Genomic DNA, 22,709 nt, shown 5'->3' with positions numbered 1-22,709 from the left:
TTCTTAAAACATGAATACATATGGGTCGTCAAGGCCTCTGGCATACTGTACAAAATGAACCTTTGTCTACAAAGCCTCTAAGATTATTTGACATCAAATGGGACAGGGTACCGGCCTACCCATAAGTCTGTAGCAAAACACTGATACGATGACTCATAGACTCGGCTGCACTCCGAATGAGGTGGAGTCTTACCGATCCTTTGCTGAATGCTAACCTAGTCTACTGTGAGGGCTCGTCATACTGATTATCTATACCTGCAGGCATGAATGCAGTGTCCCCAACAAAAGGACGTCAGTATGAATAATGTATCGAGTATGTAAGGTAGAACTAAAATATAACAATAAGTCAATATTTATTAAAGACATATAAAAATCAACCTGAATCTCTGAAGAGCCACAATATATGCATACTTAATATACTTATATATATAATTCTTCTCTTTGAGACTCTTATCCATATCATACGATGCATGACTGCACAACTGATCAGTGGTAACTGCCCGATTAGCCGTAGCGCGGTGGTAAATGCATGACTGCCCGACCCGCCGTAGCTCAGTGGTAAATGTGTAACTTCCCAACCGGACGTAGCTCAATGGTAAATACATAACTGCCCGGCCGGCCGTAGCTCGGTGGTAAATGTGTAACTGCCCAACCGGCCGTAGCTCGGTGGTAATACAGGACTACCCAACCGGCCGTAGCTTGGTAGTAAATGTGTAACTGCCCAACCGGGCGTAGCTTGGTGGTAAATGATGATGCATATAATACCATTATGAACATTAACATCTTTATCATATACCTCAATAGAGACCTAGGAACGTACTTAGACATACTTGAATATAACTTTACAGGAGTGAATAACATAGACATCCTTAACTGCTAAGAGTAGAACCACTTATGGAATAGCATTACGTTTACGTATCATTACTTGGATCTTGCCAAAAGAAGAAAAGGATTAGCCTTAACATACCTGAACCGATTCTCTTGACAATCTCTCTAACACACGTTGATTGCGACAAATCATGTAACGGTGGATCGAAGTAAGGAAAAATCCGTGTGATATTCTTGAGAAAGATTGTACCGTGCTCCCTTAGAATCGCAAATTTCCGTTGCTATAGTGTTATAATGGTTCATAAGAATTTCCCTTTAAGAATTCCATCCGTTAGCAAGCCTATGTATCCAACGTTGCTAGTCTAATTCTAAAGTTGCAAGTATGCCATAACTTATTCCTATTCTCCAAGTTACATTACCAAATAAGAAACCAAACCAAGGTAATTATCCAAAGGACTCTTACGTGTGAACAAGGCAACTTATGCCTTATGACTCATCATGCCCATTGGTACCACTTTGGCTTAGCTTAATGCCATGTGGCAGCCCTAAAAAGATCCTTATCCATTTAATCCAACTTAATACCATAATTATCCCCAAAATTAATCAATTATATACATAATGAGAATTATCCCAAATTACTTAAAATACTACTCACTTTTAACATACCTCATTCACTTTACTATGATGGTCATGTGGTATCTTGTATGGCACTAGTCCATAAATACCGGATATTATAGCTCGGATTGTATTTTGTCCCAAAATATCAAACATCAACGAAACTCACTTTCTTCGATTTATTTACCCTATGACCTTCACAACACTTACTTATCACTTATAAATATCATAAGCACTTATAACCTCAAAAATAGTCTTGTCATTGAACTTATGTCAATTATCTTTTAACAAATCCAATGGAGAAAAGTACGGGATGTAACATGATCAAAACATGTCCAGATGTTGGTGTTGTCAGCATCCTCAATAGGAAACATTGGACCACATATTTTTAACTAGCCATAGTGCATCAAAGATGTGGAAGCTGTTCATGGGAGCTGCAGGGATCAATGTTCCATTAGTGCAAGTGAGGCAAGTGATAAGGAATTAGTGGAATGCAACATGCTTCCCAAAGTTGAAATCTTTGTTTCAGGCAGCTCCAGCTATCATCACATGGGAGCTATGAAAGAATAGGAACACATGCAAACATGGGAAATTGTCTCTACAAATAGAGTCATTCATGAAGTCAATAAGACATTGCATCAATTGGCAAGGGTTAGGTATCCATGGTTAGCTCGTATACCTATGCTGCGAACATATATGATCTAGTTCTTTGAAGCCTACAATCCTATCTTGATAACGAGGAGAATTACTTGGCAATTCCCATATCAGGGGTGGTATAAGTGTAACACTAATGGAGCCTCAAAAGAAAATCCTAGACCTAGTTCACTTAGCTTTTGTATGAGAGATGATGCAAGAGATTTATTGTATGCACGGGCAGTGGTCCTAGGGGAGACCACAAATGTTGTAGCTGAGGCAAAGGCAATACTACAAGGGTTGGAATACTGTGTGGAGCATGATCTTCATCCCCTCATATTGGAGATAGATTCTTTGGTATTAGAGAAGGTTATTGAAGGGGAATGGGATCCTCCTTGGATTATTGTACCAGATGTGCAGAAAATTAAGGAGATGAGGAATCACTTTAATGTGATCTTTCAACATGTATTCAGAGAGGGCAACACAGTAGCAGATTTTATAGCTAACATTGTTTTCTCTTTTGCAGGTACCACTAAATTTCACTCATTTTCTAAACTTGTCTAGTGCAGTTTGAGAAAGCTACTCAATCTTGATAAATCACATACTCCTAATCTTAGGGTTAGGATTGTTAAAAGAAGAGCTCCAGATTGAAGATGTTACTAGGTTTCTTTTTGCATCGGCTTGCTTAGTGCATTGTTATGTTTAGAGTTTGTACAATGCTAGTGTATTTTCCAGTGGTATTAGCATGTTATCATGCTCATTCTAGAGGTGCTCTAGTAGTGTATGGAAGTATAAATACAAGCAGGTTGTGGAAACATCATGTTAGAAGGTTTCTGGATATTATAATGCCTAGCCTTAAAACGTATCAATGCATTGGTTTATATGTGTTCATATGCTGGGATCCAAAGATAGTTACAGAATTGATTGTGTATATGTGCATTACTAGGATGTTAGCCAGTGGCATTGGCATGTCTTCATGCCCAATCTGGCAATGTAATGGCAGTATACATAGTAGTTCTGCAGAGTCCATGAATATTTGCTGGCTACTTCTTTTAAGTCATACAGTTATCCATTTAGAAATTGTAAGCAGCCTATGTTTTACTTATTCGAGCCTCATGTTACTGGTCCTAATAGGCAGAAGGTTTCAGAGTTATATGCATTGTAGTGTCATGGTATCATTCAGTGATATTGACATGCACTCATGTCCAATCTGGAGGTATCATGAAAATGCAGGCATATGCTATATATTGCAGTTAATTGCATATCCTTGGCTTCTGCTATACTACGTAGGTTCTCCTTGGACTATACTCCTTTCATCTTATGCAAGAAAAATGAAAGTGATGCCCACATGGGTCATTGAGATGGGATGCTACATGGATTCTTGGTCATCTCCAGTAGATGGTGTTGTTTGGAGAATCACATTTGCCCTATCCTTTGGAACGCAAAACTTGGCGCATGATGAGAGTGTTAGAGGTACTACATTGAGGTTTTGCACTTGGCTTGTAGATACACACACCTTCATTGTTGTGGAGTTTGCCTTGACGGTACTTGTAATAGCTAGTTTTCCATATTTCATTAGCATTATCATTAGTTTAGCATTTTTACATTCCCATGGACAAATTGTAAACTTTGGATCTTTGTTTTTGTGTTTTATATATATATTAACTACTAGGCAGCATGCCTAGTGGTATATTTGCTGAAAAAAATTTGACTCGGATTTGAAAATCAAACGCATCTATGGACTCGTAGAGCTATGGGTAGTTGAGATCTACCCTTTGACTTGAGTTTGATCGGGCGGGTCGGGATTGACTTTTGTTGACTTTTGGCGAATTGTATAAAGAGCTTAGCTTTATTTATCGAAATTGGTTTCTCTTGCATTATTTGATGATTTAAAGTCATTTTTGTTAGATTTGGGCCGAACCGAGATGAATTTTAAAGGAAAATCTATTTTTGAGTGTTGAGTTAGCCTAACTGAGGTAAGTATCTTGCCTAACTTTATGTAAGGGAATCACTCCTTAGGATTTGGTTTATTTGCATTAATTGTAACACATGAAAGGCGTTTACATGATGTTAGTGTGTACACAGGGTTATGAGTGCTAATTGACCGAATTAGACTCTTAGGCTATAAATATGCCTCAAATTGAAGTTGTTATTTTTGACGATCAATTTTGACCCTCCCTTTTAAAATTAATTTATTTATACTTAATGATTTACAATAAATGTGTTGAAAATAATTTCTAATTAATAATACCTATTTTTCATAAAAATTAGTAATTAGTAGTGTTGAAATTAATAATTTAGTATTATATAATTGCAAAATATATCATACTTACTATTTTGAGATTATTAAAATAACCTTTATATATATTACATAGGTTTTATAATTAATTTAATAAGTTAATCCTTAAATTTTAGTCAATTAGCCTACTATTTCAATAATTTGAAATTAACGTCATACTTTCGAAAGTAAAGTATATTTATAAAGAATTAATTAATTACGATAATTAGTAGTATATTTGATAATTATAATTTCTAATATATTTTACTGAAATTAATTAAGTTTATTTAAATTAATTTTAAAAGGGTTACAAACTAAAAAGGCTACAATTGCAATTTCCTAATTAAATACAAAGCGGCTACAATTTAAATCATTTTCAACCCAATATACCAAGACCAAACGGGCCTGACCCAGTCCAAACACCCCATCTCATTCCACCTTAGCAATTCATGCCACTCTCTTTAAGCCAATTAAAAATAGCCACGTCACCGTCCCAATCTACTCACAAAACAAACACAACCCATCATGGCCGTTGATTCATATCATTAACGGACCAGGATTAATCATGTTTTCCAATTTATTTTAAAGAGCATGTCTCGTTTTATCTCCGTAGTTGGATCACAAAAATCCAACGCCATCAATTTTCCTCAAAAAATCGATGCCGTTGATCAAATGGTCCAATGGCTTACGTTCCGTCTCTCATTAGACGACCTAAACCTACCTAAACCCTAAATTCATTTCCCCATTGTCCCAGCCGGCTCCTTTCCCTTTCCTCTCTCAATTCTCTCAAACTCCAGACCCATCAATCCCGAAAACCTTGCACCAAATCGTGCAAGGTTGTAAATAATGACCCCAAATCATTCCTTGTGCCGTCTGATGCCATGAATCCCGTCGATATCTCCCAATTTCGTCATATGAATTTGAATCTCGAGTCTTTTGACTTAGACTCAGATATGAAACTTCAAGTCTTTAAATCTTTTGATGCTGCAATGAAATCAAGGGCACCCATGAGTATCTTATGATATTTATTCGAAAGTAGAGGTCAAATGCAATGACCTATAGATTTTCGGTCTTTGTCCGATGGTTTTATCTCCTATGATGGTTGTCTTCCACTCAGGTAAAACTCTCATTGATTTTTCCCCATTCTTAGTTTCTAATTTCACTCGATCATGCTTGCATTATCTAGTAATCGTCATTTTTCACTGCCAGGTTTGAATCTGTGAAACCCTAAAGGCTTCAATAGCCACTATAAATTAGGGCATTTAATGCTCTCACAAAACAAGTAGAACATATATACGAAATCACTGAACAAATAATCAGTTTCTAATATTGAGTAGCAAAAACTCAAGCTAGGTGTCTTTATAACCAGTTTTCTAATTCTTTTCGATCCAGAGCATTACACTTGTCAGAGTTTGAATCTCGAATTAAACGGTTAAACAAGAGGCTTTGCTTGGTTTGCTGTTCTGTAGAAGGTAAGTGTCCACTGATCCTCCCTTTCCTTTCTGTTACGTGTGTTTATGTAATAGTTTATAATGTCTTCTCTTCATCCATGACGCATGTTAGTGATTTATGGATTTGTTTGTTGTGTTCTTTGTCGTTCCTATTGACCTCACCCTATGCTAATCCTGATTGTTTTAGTTTGTTAGTTTTTTTGTGACTTGGTTGGATAACACTTTCTATAATAATGAATGAGAAAATTTTTGTTGAACTCTTGTTATTAGTTGAGGGACTTCTGATGTTCTGTTAACCATGCCATCATGCTAACTTGACTAAATTGTGATCTTAGACCTATATGATATTTTTGCTGGAAACTTATGTTTGCTACTTCTATATCACACCAGTTTTGAGGATAATTGTATTATACTATTTGTTGATCTACGATATGTTTAACCTGCATACTTTGAACATGTTTGTTATGTACACATAGGGGTCCAATGTTAGTCTGCTAATGTAGTTTGAACTCACTATTTTAGCTATCAGACTACCTGCTCTTCAAACATGTTTTGTAATCTTGTGATTCTTGAAAAACATCACTTTGCATGTGCTTAGGCTACCCCACTTCTGTGATTCTGAGATTATTGTTAAGGTGCCCCTGTCCATTTCTTTGATTATGTGATCATGTCTTTGAAGTTTCACGCAGATGCAAATGTATTCTGAAATGAAACTTGTTTAATATCTAATGAACCCCTATAGTTAATCTTGTATTAAGTAGACAAAGCATGTTTGAGTTAAGATTTATCACTGTTTAACATGTATACCATCCCTGAGCTGACCATACACAATCAAACTTCATTATGTTTGGGTTATTGCATTCACTTATGTATTTGGACTAGCCATCCTACTACTAGTATCCTGTCTATTCCATGTTAATCTTTCTTTGTTTTGAACCTTTACACTGAACTTATTGACGCTGACTCTATGATGTTTGAGACTCTATCGTGATGTGGCTTTACACTCCTTAGGGATATGTTTGTATGTGTTTGATTTGTCTGTTCCTAGATTGGTATGCTCATTCCTTTTATCATACAGACTCTCTACTTGTCTGTCATACTCATTCCTATATTCTTACACTGCCCTATCATATAATGAAGATTAAACCTTGCTAAGTTTGCACAAGTCAATTATGATTCACTTGTGGCTTTGAGGGAGTCTTTCTGATGACATTTGTTCTACTTGAGTATGACACTATGCCTTAACTCTTAATGAACCAAATGTGATATCAGGAACCTTTTTAAAAGAAAGTAATCATCTAACAAAGTTGAAACCAACATGCTCACTTAATACTCCTGCTGATGCTCTTTAAGGATCCTATATGAACTAGTGACTCATACCTCTACTAGAACTTAAAGTCTTGACCTGTGCATGCACCCCTGATTAACTTAAGTCTAGACTATTGAGTTTGAAGGCCTTTGTAAATTTAACCTATGCATCTCTTTCACTCCTTAGGTTGCCTGACTCAAAGGTTTGAACTTTTGAAACAAGCTGCTACTGATCCTCTCCTTTAATTGTAACCTGTCATTATTTTGCTCTGGACATTTTTCTGCATATTGATGGTTCTTAACAGTGAACTACATATTGGTGTTAGGATTGTGATCTCTTAGGTATTATCTGTTATTACATGTTCATAATAACATCTTATATAGTTTTTGTTAGAAGAACACATGCCTAAGTGTAAGGCCTATAAAATATCACCTAAAACCCGGGGTTTCATAGTGCAAGGTAGGCTAATGCATTTGAGGTTGAACAACGCGTTGGGGAGTTGAAGCAAAAATGTTGCAGAACGGGACATTTTTACGGTCTATTATGCGACTGCAGAACTGATCTGCGGATCGCAGATCAGCAGCAGAGTGAAGCAAAGAAATGGGCAAATTTTGGAGGTTATTTTGCGGTCAATTTTGCGGGACGCACATCCATCGCAGAAGCCAGCATGAGAAATTTCGAAAAGAAGTTCTGTGGTCCTTTATGCGACCGCTGAATTGGTCTGTGGACAACAGACCTATCGCATACCTGCACAGAAATGCCCAGTTACTGAGGGAAATTATGCGGTCCATTTTGCGGACCACAGAAGTGTTATGCGGTCGCATACTCGACTGCAGATCTGCATCGGGGCTTCATGTTTTTATAATTTTATAACCCGACCATATTTTGATATATAGTCATTAGGGACCATTTGTAAAGAGAAAGTCTGATATTTCTAGAGAGAGGAAGTGCCATAGAGTGAGAGGGGAAGTCCCTAAGCTAATTGCTCATTAATCCTTGCTCAAAGGTTGGAGAATTCACAAGGAAAACTCACAAGGTCTTCATCCAAGAGGTAAGATTTTAGCCCTAGCTTTCAATTTCATAATTTGGGTTAGGAACAGGTAATGGGGAAGAAGGCTTTGAGGATATGAGTTGTTATTTATGCATGCATGTGTTAATAAAGGTGGTAGGGAGGTCGCAGAGTAATTATGGGAGGCCTATTGAAGTGGGGATTGATTGTGGGGTAAAGGAACCTACCATAGGAAGACCTTGAAACCTTAATGCATACCTAGTGCTTGATAAAATGCTCAAATAAGCTGAAACCCCGAGTATCTTCCTAATTATAGTTAAATTTTGTTGTGTCTTTAATTATATTGAAGTCTCTATAAGTTTCAGAACCTTGTAGTAATTCAAGGAAACTCAAACAAGGTATGTTGGCTAAACTCCTCTTGTAAAAATTGATTTCCATGACGCCCTTGTAAGTTGCGATTATGGTTGGCTCAATTTGTTATGTCTCATGTCCTGAGTCCTTCCCAAGAGATTTGATAATTCTAAAATAAGTGTTATATTGAAAGATATATGTACCCAAAATGTGCCCCAAGTATTCCTATCATATCATGATTCCATTTGAGGATGTAATCTAGTATGATCAACGTACCAAAGGTGTTGTTCTTTAAAAATCATGTTTCAATTGCAAGCTAGTATGCCTAATTGTGGAAGAGATACTCAATGTTCCTAAAACTCTTGTTTGTTCATATGTGTGCTTAATGTATTGATTTAAAATGATCTTATTGATGATAATCCATGGTAACACTTGAAAGTTATAGGGTGCGTATGGAATGTGAAATACGGCTGACTTGTCGAGAATGACATTAAAATTGTGGCAACTAGTGCCAATTAAATGGAAAGATGTGTGAAAGACTATAAAATAAGTTGTAATCCTTTATATAATAAATTCTTTGGGAGTATCGTTTAGTCGTCGAGGAAGGGTAGGTCGAAATAACCTATCCCAGAAACTACACGTGCCGGTGTAGGAGTGAGTGAGGGGTAAAATCCCGTGTGATGTGGTGAGAGTTTTTCCCCAAATACGGGATGAGATTGATGTGTTGAGTTAATTTCCCTTAAATGGGATGAGACAATTTCTAGCGAAATGTGAGGTGACGTCGACCCACACGGCATTATGGTAAGACGGCTTAGCCGATCGGGCTGAGATCGTATGCCATGCCACGCACATGGTGGTATTGTGAGTGGACATCTCGGGGTGAGACAGCTTAGCCGATCGGAATGAGATCAGACTCCGTGCTAAATGCACGGTGGTGTATCGGTACAAAAGATATCCCAACTTAAAATACTGAAACTTGCTTGAAATTTACCCTTTCTTCTAATTTGATACTTTAATTTTGTCTGGGGCCCTAATTGATTCCATGTTTCTTTCTTATTGTACTGTTACTCGTTCTATTGGGGGTATTTATTTTTTCATGCTAGTACTATTCCATATGTACTAACGTCCATTTTACCAGGGACGCAACATTTTTAATAGATGCAGGTGGTTCCACAACAGGCGGCATTGAGGAGTGATAGCAGTACACCCTCTCCTCAGCTGACTTGGTGAACCCCACTTCATTCCGGGGTCTTGTATCTCTTGTCCCTTGTGTTTAATATTTTGAGGTATAGACGGGGCCTTGTTGCCAGTACTGTCGTAACATTCTTTTGTTTCTGTTAGAGGCTCTGTAGATATAGTGTGGGTTGTAATTGTATCACTTATTCCACTTCAACTATGATTGTATAGTGTACTATTTTGGAGACTTGCTAATGATGCAACTTATGGAAATGAATTGGTGTTGTTCACATGACCTCTTACTGTCTAAGTAATGAAATATATCTTCTCTTTATTCATGGGTGAGTTGGGTAGAAGACATTGTGCAGGCTTGCTCGATCGGGGTATTTTGGTTGAGCGCTGGTTGCTCTCCCCAAGGTTAGGACGTGACACTAAGCTTGTGTAATGTTGTTACAGTTGTACTGAAATTTACAGTGATGGCCTCATTGGCATTTAAACCTAAAGGGAGGATTAAGTGTGAGTGGTTAGCGGTATTTAGGAGTGAGATTTAATTTGTAGTTGAGATGCCCTCCCTAACACATGCATTGCTCGGGGTCCTTGAGTCCCTTGTGAACTTTGAAGTGCCAGGGGATCAAAGGGTGTCTTGGCTATAAATGAAATTTCACCTTAAGCCCTTAATCACTGTCATTTGCTAATCTTTTTAGGGTTAATTTCAAATGAAAGGAAAGGTTTTCATTGTAAACTCCTTTGTTGCTAATGTTTGCCTCTCTCTTTGTACATGTGTATGGACTGGGCTTGCTGAGTACACAAGGACTCATGCTCAAGTCCCAGTTTGAGTCGGAAGTCACTGCAACTGCTGATGTTCGTCTTGCTATCTCTGGGCCCAATTTATTCCGGGCCCAAACATGACTCCATTCCCTTCCTCTATCGCTTTATTAAGTTTACAGTTATTTTCATATGTATATGGCACTAATGATATTTGATTGAATACCTTGCTTTATTTCTCTGAGTTATGTTAATAACCTAAGCAAGCCCTAAAGACGTAGGTAAAGATAAAAGAAGCATTAGGACTTAGTAGTAAATAATTCTAGTTTCATAATCATCTATGTTATTCATCTCTCAAATTTTACTAACGATTTTCATGAAGTTTTGAAACTAATACAAATTTGCAAAGATAACATATTTCTTTTAAAAAACAAGCAGAAACAGGAGAACCAGAAATGATTTCCAAAGTTGGCTATTTCTGCGAATCAAACACTGCTGCGATTGAGGACTTTTAAATGGTTTGAATTTGGGTGTAAATTTTAGAATCAATCTTCAAGGTATACCTAAGGCCTATTTCTTCAAACAACCTTTATTTACTAGAGTTATACATGTAGCCATACCTTTTTTCAAAAGACAAAATATTATAAAACTTAGCCATATTTTATAAATCTTGCAAATATAAACACTATATATATGTATTTCCAAACTTCTTTCAAATTCTGTTGACCTTCCTCAAAGACTTTTATAAGTTAAACTTTCCTTCTTTTAAAAAGTACATACACCATTTCCTTTTAAAATGATAAGTCTTTAAACATGACATAGGTAAGCTATCCACCTTAAGCTCTAACTAAGTAGAATATAGACATCTAATTCCTTAAACCTAGTCTAAGTCATATGGAGCTACCTCAGGTAAATTGTAAGGGGTGTCTAACACCTTCCCCTTAAAAGAACAAGAACTCTTACCCAAAATCTCATCTGTTAGCAGTCTAATAGGATAATAATCTCATAATTAAAACAGGTATCCTAGTATACCTTTAAATATTAGGTGGAGACTCTCTTTTATCATCAACATGGAAACCACTAGTTGAATCTTATTTTGACTCGTGCAAAATAGGGTGCATCAACATGGTGACTCTGCTTGGGATTCATACTTAGGTTCTTACCTTAGCAAACTTAGACTAGACTTGGAATTTAGGATTGTTTGTACACTGTTTTAATTGTGTTTAATTTGTAGTTATATGCTTACCTGCCTTACTTGCTCATGATGTACTTATCTGCTTACTTCAATATTATTACTAAGTTCCCACTATATGTTACCACTTTATATATACTGTCATCACACTCTTTCCTATCGAGTCTTAAACGTACACTATCACATACTATGACACACGAAGGTTGTCTTTTATACCCCTCTGAACCTTCTTTCAAAATTCTTTAGTTTCAGAGAATGGCTTTGTCAGGTCAATTGATATAACTTCTCACAGTATTCAGTCCAACTCAAAATTAGGAAACACTCTACTCTAGCAAATATAGGTCGTATTGCATAAACCTTAGGTGACTTGGTCCTTGGTATCGACGCATAATTAGGAAAGCCACCCTAATGTCAATGGTTCATGCACCCAACGACATGAATGTTTGTGGAAAGACGAACTAATCGTGACGAGACACTAAGGATCCGAAGAAAACACTTATCAGACCCCCTTTCTCCACCCTCTTCATAAATGGAAATCAATCAAAACATCCCTGAGATCAATATAGTAAAGGGAGCACCACACAAGCTAAAGCAATGGTGGATGAACATCCACCAAGAGCATGGAGATGAAATTAGGACGCACCTAGGAGCATTGACTACCTTACTGAACATTCGGGCCGATATGGTACTCACTCATTTGCTGATAGAGTTCTGGGATCCGGCCAAAGTGGTTTTCAAGTTCGCTGACTGTGAGTTGGTGCCAACGTTGCAAGAAGTTACCAGCTTCAGAGAGCTGCTATTTATTGGAAGGAAGATGATACTACCAGTCACCATGCCAGGCTATAGGTTTCTCGATGCTTTAGGTTTGGCAGGTAGTCAGAGCTTGAGGAAAATTAAAGATGGATGGGTAAGGCCGAACCAATTGTTCGACTGGTTTAGATATCATCTGAGCTATGAATGGTACTTGGGAGAATTTCAGTGTGATCAGACAACCTGGGAAACTCTCCGACCTATAACCTTCTCTTTGGCACAACTAGGACTGCTAGTTTTTCCTCAAAGAAGAGAACAGATAAATATCATCTTGCTTCCTGTTGTCTTGCCAACATTTCGGGGCAACCTCCAAGCCACCTTGGTACCTATTGTGTTAGCAGAAATACTCAGAGCATTGTCTGCATGTTCCCGGGGGTACGATTTCTTCAAGGGGTGCAACTTGTTGCTTTAAATATGGGCCACAAAGCACTTCTCATAACGAGAGGCCACAATTGACTACTTTGTGGGCATTAGCAACATGATTCGAAGTAACAGTGAGAGAATGAGGCATTGGGTCTCCCCGCATGGATAGGAAGAATGGAGGGAGATGCTGACCAACCTAAACAGAGAGTGGATAAATGCGAAGCTGTCATGGTTGAGCGGCATGGCAATTCTAAGGACTCCTTAGAAGTATTTCATCAAGCTAATAGGACTCGAGGGTATTCATCCATATGCACCCCTACGAGTTCTTAGGCAGTTTGGGTTGATTCATGATGTACCTCTATGGACGAGGATGGCAATGTATGAAGACGAGAACAATGAGCAAATTCCGATACTAAGGAAAAAGAGGCTTCAGGAGGAGTCGAACGATCTAGTCACGATGCCAATATGTCAGAATTCGTGGTGCACTTCGGAATATTATTTCTGGATCAAGGAAGAAGATGAGATAGCCCGACCAAGCAGGGAAAGAATAGCCTAGTGGGAAGATGCACATGCATATTTGAAAATCTATCATGAGATTTTGCCACACTACCTGATTACTACCTCCCTGCACCGCCAAGTGGTCCCAGGGTCAATTGATCACATGTTGCCACCTACCTAGGATGATGACCGAGTAGTTGAGTGTATACAAATTTATTCTTAGACAGAACCAGAAGAAGACCTAAAGGAAGAGCCTGAGTTCCATGATGATGATGAGGAAGAATTTGAAGAAGATCCATGAGAGGAACTGGAAGAGGAAGAGGACATGGGAAACGATTCCGGGGATGGATGTTAGAAGCTGGTTGATTTCACCTTTTTCCCACCTTGTATCTTTGTTTCAAACCCATCTATTTTCCTAAGGGCAAGTTTGTTGATCCCATGTAATCTTATGAGTGTTGAAAATAATGATACAACCTTTGCTCGCGCCTATTACAATCCAAATATTATCAATGAAAACCAAAACTTGCTTCGGATCTGAATGTGTCAAATCTAATTGTTTGTTAAATATTCGTGATTTAAGCCTACCGCCGGCAAAGAGAGGTCCCTCGAACTTTAGGAAATGAGCTTGCTTGAATACGTGAACTAACTGCTCTATGTGCCTATATTTGTGCAAACACTGAAACTGACTTCTGTTCTTTTTCTTTCCTTTCCTTTTCTTTTCTTGTATTACTTTATTATTATTCCCTAAAAGAAGAAGTCGGTTTGTGTTGACCCAAAAATAGCGGAACCACCATACAACTTGAGATCGAAAGGGAAGATGTTTGCAACAGATAACCCAACCCAACATGCTCTGGTAATAGCTGATAGCTCATGGTGATCGGGAGAGAAGGGTTATATGCGGAATGACGAACATGTGGCTAGGATATCCCAAGAGATAGAATCATTGAGGGAAGAAGTACAACACATTCGGGAATTGGCACATCTGTCCATGACAACGCTCCCACAACCACCCTGTTTTCCTTCTCTAGATTCAATCCCCGACCACTTTCCTTCAACTACTCGCCAAGTAAACAATACCCCGACTTCAGACCCTACCACCCAGATTATACCCCCAGTAACCCCTATGAACCCATCAAACTCTCCTATACATACCACTTATGTACCAAATTAAATTCAAACATCGCAAAATTCACCAGCTTCTACCAACACAGTTTATACCCCTCCTCGCGATGGCGTCACATTCTCCACCAATCAAAACCTGCACATACCTGCGGCACATACCGCAACATATGAGTGATAATCCTCCAGTATATGACGTTTCAGAACCCACTTTCATAGTGCCCGTCACGGTCATGCTGCCCTATGAAATTGATTAATATTCTGAAATGGAAAGAGAAGCTAAGTATAAGGAAGAAGAATGGGTATCCGAACAACTGCGGGCATTGAGGAAACAAATGAAGAGCCCTCATGGCGCTCGAGGAAGCGAAAGTCTAGATTATGAGGATATGTGTATACACCCTGATGTGGACATGCCGATAGGGTACAAGCCTTCGAATTTTGATATATTTGATGGGACAGGTGATCCCTATGCACACTTGAGAGCCTACTAAGAAAAGATAGTTAAAGTAGGAAGAAGCGAGAAGTTGAGAATGAAGCTATTCATAAGGAGTTTGACAATGGAGGTACTTATTTGGTACACTCGCCAAGATCCCAGAAACTTGAGGGAATGGCAGGATATGGTAGAAGATTTCATGAACCATTTTCGGTTCAACATAGAAATTACCCCTAATAGGTTCGCTCTGGTAAACTTGCATAAGAAGCCATCAGAATCATTCCAAGAGTATGCACATTGATGGAGGTCGGAGGCCGCTAGAGCATAACCCCCGTTAGAAGATAGTGAGTTGATTAAGTATTTTATCAGAGCTCAGGAAGGAATCTACTTTGAGAAAATGATGGGCATGATGGGGCAGAAATTCATTGAACTTGTTAAAATTGGAGACTTTTTAGAGGAAGGCATAAAGTTCGGCAAGGTACAATCTATGGGTGCATTACAAGCAGCTAGCAAAGCAATCCAATTTGGTTCAATAGACAGCGGAAAGAAGAAAAAGGAAGAGGTATCAACAATCATTCCCTATTACCAGTCCAATCCACACCATGGAAACAACTCTTACTCTCCAAACACTCATTTCCCACACCCACCTACTTATGCGTGTACAACACACAACCATACTATAATCCCCAACCTCAATATAACCCATCTCACGCCTATACAAATTAAAATCCACCACGACCATACGCTCCAGTTCAAACTACCACTCATCTAAATCAACCCACCTATGCACCCCAACCTCATCCAAATTATGAAGAAAGAGGTCCCAGAAACTACACCCAGATTGCTGAACCTTTGGCTCTACTATTTGAAAGACTGAGGAGAGAAGGCTTGATACATCCGATAGAATGGAGGATTCCCGAGTATCTTCAAATTGTTTTAATGTAACTAAATGGTGAGCCTACCACTCAAACATACCAGAGCATGATACCGAGGATTGCTTCAAATTAAAAAATGAACTAATCAAAAGTGGAGCCATTCAGTGCACCCCAGCTCCGCCCAATGTGAATCGTAACCCGCTACTGAACAACTGGAATCAAGGAGAAAATATGATCACCCTGGATGAATAATATAACTTGAAAGAAACCATCATCACAATACGAAACACTGAGGCTGCGATGGTCCCACCTCGTAGGACTCCAACGATCATCGTACAGTTAAAACCTACAGTGATGGTCCAGACATACAAGCAACAGTCCACCGACGCTATTAGAAATAAAGAGAACCAGGAATACAAGACAATCTCGTTGACATATCAGCAGAAAAAGGAAAGCCAAGATGATGAATTCCACAACGGCTCATGGAATGACGAGTTCAGGGAGGTGTTACGCTCTGAAGGAAGTAAACCGAGGGAATCCAGGAAGGGAATAGATTCAGAGAAAGAATATAACTGATCCAGAGGCCGCTGAATTCTGGGAAATGATGTTAGCTAAAGAATACTCCATGGAGGACCAAATACAGAAAACCCCTACGCAAATATCAATCATGGATCTACTGATGAGTTCTGACAGACATAAAGACGCCTTGATGAAACTGTTAAGTGGAGTGAGCGTTCCGAGCAGCACTACCAGTGAAGCAATGGCAGCAACCATAGGGAAGATGGTCGAAGCAAACATGATCACCTTCCGAAGAGATGTACTTCCCACAGATGGTGTGGGTCACAACAGAACTTCACACATCACCATCAAATATGGATATAAGGTGGTGTCCCGAGTACTTGTTGATGGAGAATCAGGAGTCAATATTAGCCCGTTTACTACCTTACGAGAGTTGGGTATTCATATGAGAGACGTAAAAGAAAGTCATGTGAGGATAATAGCTTTCAAAGGGTCGCAGAAGTACGTCATTAGAGAAATCTATTTGGCTCTGCAAATTGGACCGGTTGAGTTTCCCATACTGTTCCAAGTGATGGACATTTCATCTTAATATAAACTGTTATTGGGAAGACCTTGGATACATATGGCAAAGGTAGTCCCATGTACCCTCCATCAGTACATGAAGTTCGAGAGGGGTTGTCATAAGATTGTAGTCCATGGTGAATGGAGCCAGTTAGCCTATCTAGAACATGTAGTCCATGGAGTCGCTTTTCATGCAGTCGAGATCATGCAGACCATGAAGATAGAAGAGACCGAGCAAAGTCTGGGTATGTAGTCACCATACAGATCAAAGATGGCTATGAGAGAAATGATAAAGTGCAGATACAAACTAGGAACTGGGCTGGGAGCCCGATCAGATAGGAAATCATAGTCGATTGAGCCAAGTGGGCAGAAAGGTAGAGGCGGCATAGGGTATCAGCCTCCAGCTAGAAAACATTATACTGGTGGCTTCTGGAAGAAAGCTTTTGTACTATAGCGTGTTTCGATCCCGGGTCAAAGCTCAACATTAGGGGATGACATCATCGATGGAATGGGAAGGCAGTTCATGACCATGATCGAAGAATGCTGTGACAAAGTTGATATCAAGACATCGACCATTCGGAATGCCGAATCAAGAGAGGACTTGTAGAATTGGACTGCAGCCCGTCTTTAGTTCGACGGGAGGCTTGGTAGTGTGGAATTGTAAAACTTTTGAAAAAAAGTGCACGGTCAATTGAGGCTGGAACCGTGCTTGTACTATTTTGTCAATTTCCTCCTTAAACGCTTAGATGTTCCTTTTTTGATAAGATAAAAAGAAATTTCTTTCTTAAAATTATTGCAAACTTATTTATCGATTCATTTATGATTTATGCTTAGTTTTTCTTTTTAGTAATCAAAATGATAAAAATTTGCGTTCCGCGATTATGACATGTAATGGAAGTCCGTAGCTAAATTAGGCTTGAAATGGCTAAAATAGAAATTTAAGTTTGGAAATTATACCGGGAAGTTAACTTTTTGATATCAGGGCTGGAATCTGATTCTGAAAATTGAAATATCTCCATTATTCCATTTATGACTTGTGCAAAAAATTTGAGGTCAATCGGACTTGATTTGATTGGTTTCGGCATTAAAGGTCGAAGTTGAAAATTGTTAGTTTTTCATTAGGCTTGAATTGGAGTGCGATTTGTATTTTTGATATTGTTTGATATGATTTGAGGGCTCGAGTAAGTTCGTATCATATTTTAGGTCTTGTTGGTATATTTGAACGGGATCTCGAGTGGCTCGGTGAGTTTCGGGGTTAGTTTTGAGCGAGTCCGTGCATTTCGGCACTCTGATGTTGTTCTGGAACTTTTAGAAGTGTGGGGGCACAGTTTTGAGTGCTGAGGCAAAGGAAAAGTGCGGACCGCAGAGGAAAAGTGAGGACCGCACAATTCTTCTCGCAGCCGCACTTCAGGGGGTTCTACAAGTTTGATGGTCCGACTTCGGAGGCTTATATCCTTTAATCTACAACGGATTGGAGATGATTCAAAACATGACAGTTGTATCCCTTTGAATCTAGTTTCCAGAAAGGTATAGCATTAATTATTTGGAAATTCGTACAGAATGTTATGGGCATTTTACTGAACCTTGGTAAGCAGTAACTGTGAAGTGCGACCGCACGATTTAAACTGCGGTCGCAGAACTTGGAAATGTGCAGACAACAATTGAAAATGTGCGGACCACACATTGGGAGATCAGACGTGGTACTATATAACCGAGGGTTAATGTATTATTTCACATTTGGACGTTGGGAGCTCGGTTTGTGATGATGTTTCGTAGGTTTTTCAAGAAATTTATCGGGGTAAGTTATTCTAACTCATATTTGGTTAATTTACATGAATATATCATTGTTTTCATCATTCAATTATTAGTTTGAGATGGAAATTTGGGGAAAATTGTAGAAATTTTATAAACTGAATTTTTTGGATTTGAATGTCGATTCGAAGTCTGATTTGAGTGAAACTATTATGGTTGGACTCGTAATTGAATGGGTTGTCGGATTTTGTGAGTTTTGTTGGATTCTGAGACGTGGGTCATATGGGAGACTTTTGGGTGCAATTTTGGATTCTATTGGAAAATTAGCATTTTTCTTATGGAATTAAGTCCAATAATTTGTATTGACTGAATCGAATTAATTGTGGCTAGATACGAGGCTTTCAGAGACCAATGCACGAGACAAGGGCATAGCAAAGTAAGAAATTACACGGTTTGAGGTATGTAACACTTCTAAACTTGGTTCTAAGGGTATGAATCCCTAAATTGGTGTTATATAAATTATTTGGAAGTGACGCACAATATAGTTGACAAACATGTGGACGTGCACCATTGAAATTGTGACTTGAATAAATTATGTGGAGTGGTAAAAATTAAAGAATCGTGTTATTATCTGAACATTTCCCACGTGTTAGAGAAATTGAGATGAGGCTCTTATTAAAGATCATGTTTAGGCTACGTGCCGATATTTTGGGACCCATGAGGTCGTGTTGCTGTTAAATTAATTCTTTTAAAAATATACATTTCACACTCAGTCATATTCATCCATTGTGAGGATATTTATGGGATCAAGTTACGCGTCGCAGCAGGCCATATTGGCTTTATATATATTATTATTATATGGATCGGGGTTGCCCGCCTGTAGCAGGCCTTATAGGCTTTACTATTATATGGATCGGGGTTACCCGCCTGCAGCAGGCCTTATAGGCTTTAATATAATACGGATCGGGACTGCCCGCCTACAATAGGCCATATCAGATTTATATTACGCTTGGGCTGAAGGAGCCCCTCCGGAGTCTGTACACACCCCCAGTGAGCGTAGATGATTATATATTTGGGATGGACTTCCCAGGGCATGGACTTGCTTTACTTATTTATATTGTGATGAATTTCCTTGGACATGGATCTTGTCTGTATCATTTACATTTGGGGATAAATTATCCCAGGGCTGGATTGACCTTATACGGTACTGAGTGACTGACAGTCAATCGATGTGTACATATATACAGGATGGAATATCCCTGGGCCGAATTGGCCATAAATAGTACCGAGTGACCGAATAATTTGTGACCAGTATTACATGAGGTCTTTCCATTGAGATGTCATATTCCTCATATCTTACAGTATTGATGTATTTCACTTGTACTGAGTTTAACTGTTGAACTTGAAAGCATACCTACATTTCTGTACCATTATTTATACTGGACTGTACATGCGTAGCTCGTCACTACTTTCAGCCCAGAGGTTAGTCTTGTTACTTATTGAGTTGGTTGTACTCATACTACACTCTGTACCTCGTATGCAGATCCAGGTACTTTCGGACACGGTGACCGTTAGATCTCAGACTGCTATCAGTTGGAGACAATCAAGGTAGCTTCCTGGAGTCCACTCACCTTGACTCTCTTTCTTTTAGTTATTGTACTGTTCTATACTTTCAGACAGTGTTTTATCAATCAAACTTTGTATTCATATTAGATGCTCATGTACTCAGTGACATCGGGTTTTGACAGTGTTTATATCTATATTTGTGAGATTTCTTCCGCTGAATTTAAATATTTTATTTTCAAACTTAAAAGATATGGTGTTTTGTTTAGATTGTCGGTTTGCCTAGTATTGAGATAGGCGCCATCACGACAGGTGAGATTTTGGGTCGTGACAAGTTGGTATCAGAGCCTAGGTTACATAGGTCTCACGAGTCATAAGCAGGTTGAGTAGAGTCTTGCAGATCGGTACGGAGACGTCTGTACTTATCTTTGAGAGGCTGCCGAACCTTTAGGAAAAATTTCATTTTCTTGTATTCTATCGTGCGGAATTGATTCAGCTTGAAACATAACTCTTTGATCTCCTTCCACGCATTTGTGTGTGCTTGTTAGCGCCCAGTATCAGTTGTGCATCACCATCTTGTGATTCCACGAACGAGATTCGAGATGTCTATTCTGTGTTTTGGTGATGGGCCAGTCTGGAGGACTTAAGGCCAGGGCTAGACTGCAGCTTAAGCTCGATAGTTTCAGATGTAAGAACTTGTGCGTTTGGACTTATGCGTCGGTAGTATCCCTATGAGTGGAACTTGTGGCTCGATGGGTGGCTGAATGACTATATAATGAGTATGGGTTGAATGAGACGAATAAAGTTTACTTGTCACTCAAGAGTCTACTATTGGGTACTTGACTCCTGTTTTGATGTGCCGTACAGTCTTGAGTTGTGAGTGCGTTGAGGGATCTATCATGATGTTTTATTGTGGAGCGAAGTATATTTTTATGTCATGTTGATGAGTTCAAACTTAGAAATATTAAGTGATTCTGTGGTAATTGTGGATGCGAAAGGGTATAGCAAGATGCCAATTTGAGGCTAAGCATGTGGGTTATCTCCTGCGGAGTAATCTATGTCAGTGTGTTCCTTATAATATTGAGTGGAGAGTTTCTTTTCTACCAGCTGGGCGTATGTGTTGAGATTTGAATTTGAATCCGGTTGAGAAAGTTGACTTGACTGTCACGAGAATAAATGCGAACTTAGCGGAAGATTTAGGTATTTTATGGTGGGTATTGCATAATTTTAAGAAGCATTTTCGTTGAACTGACTACAGTATTATGGCAGTAATAAAGTATGGGTATTGTGAGTTATTGAGTGTTTTGTTGTATGGCTTTGACCCAAGTGGGGGAGCCTGCTATTGATAGTTCAATTTCATGGATATATGTTAAATTTTAGTTTTGGTCTGCGGCATACTGGTGGATTAGTTATGACTTACAGAGGTGGAGATCGAGGATGACTCGGGTAAGGAAATTCCTGGATACGGGTTACATTGCACTTTATAAAAATATAAAAATTATGGAATGATTAAGTCGTTATTTTGAAGGATGTAGTGCGCACGAAGTATGAATTTGATTGGCCGTGTTAAGCCAAGGTTACTTCTTTGAGTGTTGATTGTGCTAAAGGAGCACGTGTCTTTCGGCCTGTTTGGGCGGAGCAAATTAGATTTGAGCAGTGTGGATGACTCTAGAGAGGGTTCTAATGGATTCAAAATGTATATATGGCAATTGAATTTTTTTTTGAATTTGTATATCACTAGAATCGATTACATACATTGGATGGTATCGGGACGTGCAGTAATTCTGTTTGACTATGGATTTTATATTTCAGTATAAGAAAGAAAAAGGAACAATTTTAAATTAACATAAGGTCCTTAAAGGTAGGTGTCTCGGTTGTGGTATTTATGGAGGTGCTTAAGAAGAATACAGTGCTTATGGGCCTTTGGGAGGTGTGATTTTATGTTAGGATGTCTTGTAGTGAGCTTTGGGTAAGGATCGTAGTGTTCTAAAAAGGAGAAGTGTCAACTTGAGTGTAATTCAGAAGGAACTGGGTAGTAGGCTAGACCGGTATGGTAATGGTATGTTCGTTTCTTTTGGGGTAATTATGATGTGGTGAGACTTTACGGGTATTTTGTGGCAATACTCTCGGATTTGGCATCCTGTGTGGCTGGATCGAGTTAGAGGAATTCAAATCTGATAGCTTGGTTATGTGCAAATAGATTTTAAAGTGTTCTTGATGGTTTCTACCATGGTTAAACCGGATATTTTCTACCGGTGTGGGGAACATGTTGTGTATTGTGATTTTCTCCTAGAAATAAGGAAGATAAAGGTTTCTAACTAATAGGGTATGTAATTTGCTGGTGACTCAAAGTTGAAAATGAGATTCTTGTGCATGTCACATGATGGCATGATAGATATGGTATGTTGTGCGGGATTAAGATTTACATGTACAAGGTGGCAGTTCATTATTAAAGGGAAGGTCACGAATTATAGACAGAATGGTCAGTGTTATATATTTAGATGAATGTTATAACTGCTCGGTAATCCCTGAGAAGGGTGCGCATTTCAAAAGGCGCATTGTGTTTTGATTTACGGATGCCAATGGTACTGTAGTACCCACTTGGTTGA

This window comes from Nicotiana tomentosiformis, chromosome 11, assembly GCF_000390325.3.
Source record: "Nicotiana tomentosiformis chromosome 11, ASM39032v3, whole genome shotgun sequence".
NCBI lineage: Eukaryota > Viridiplantae > Streptophyta > Magnoliopsida > Solanales > Solanaceae > Nicotiana > Nicotiana tomentosiformis.
Note: the sequence above shows the minus strand (reverse complement) of the source record.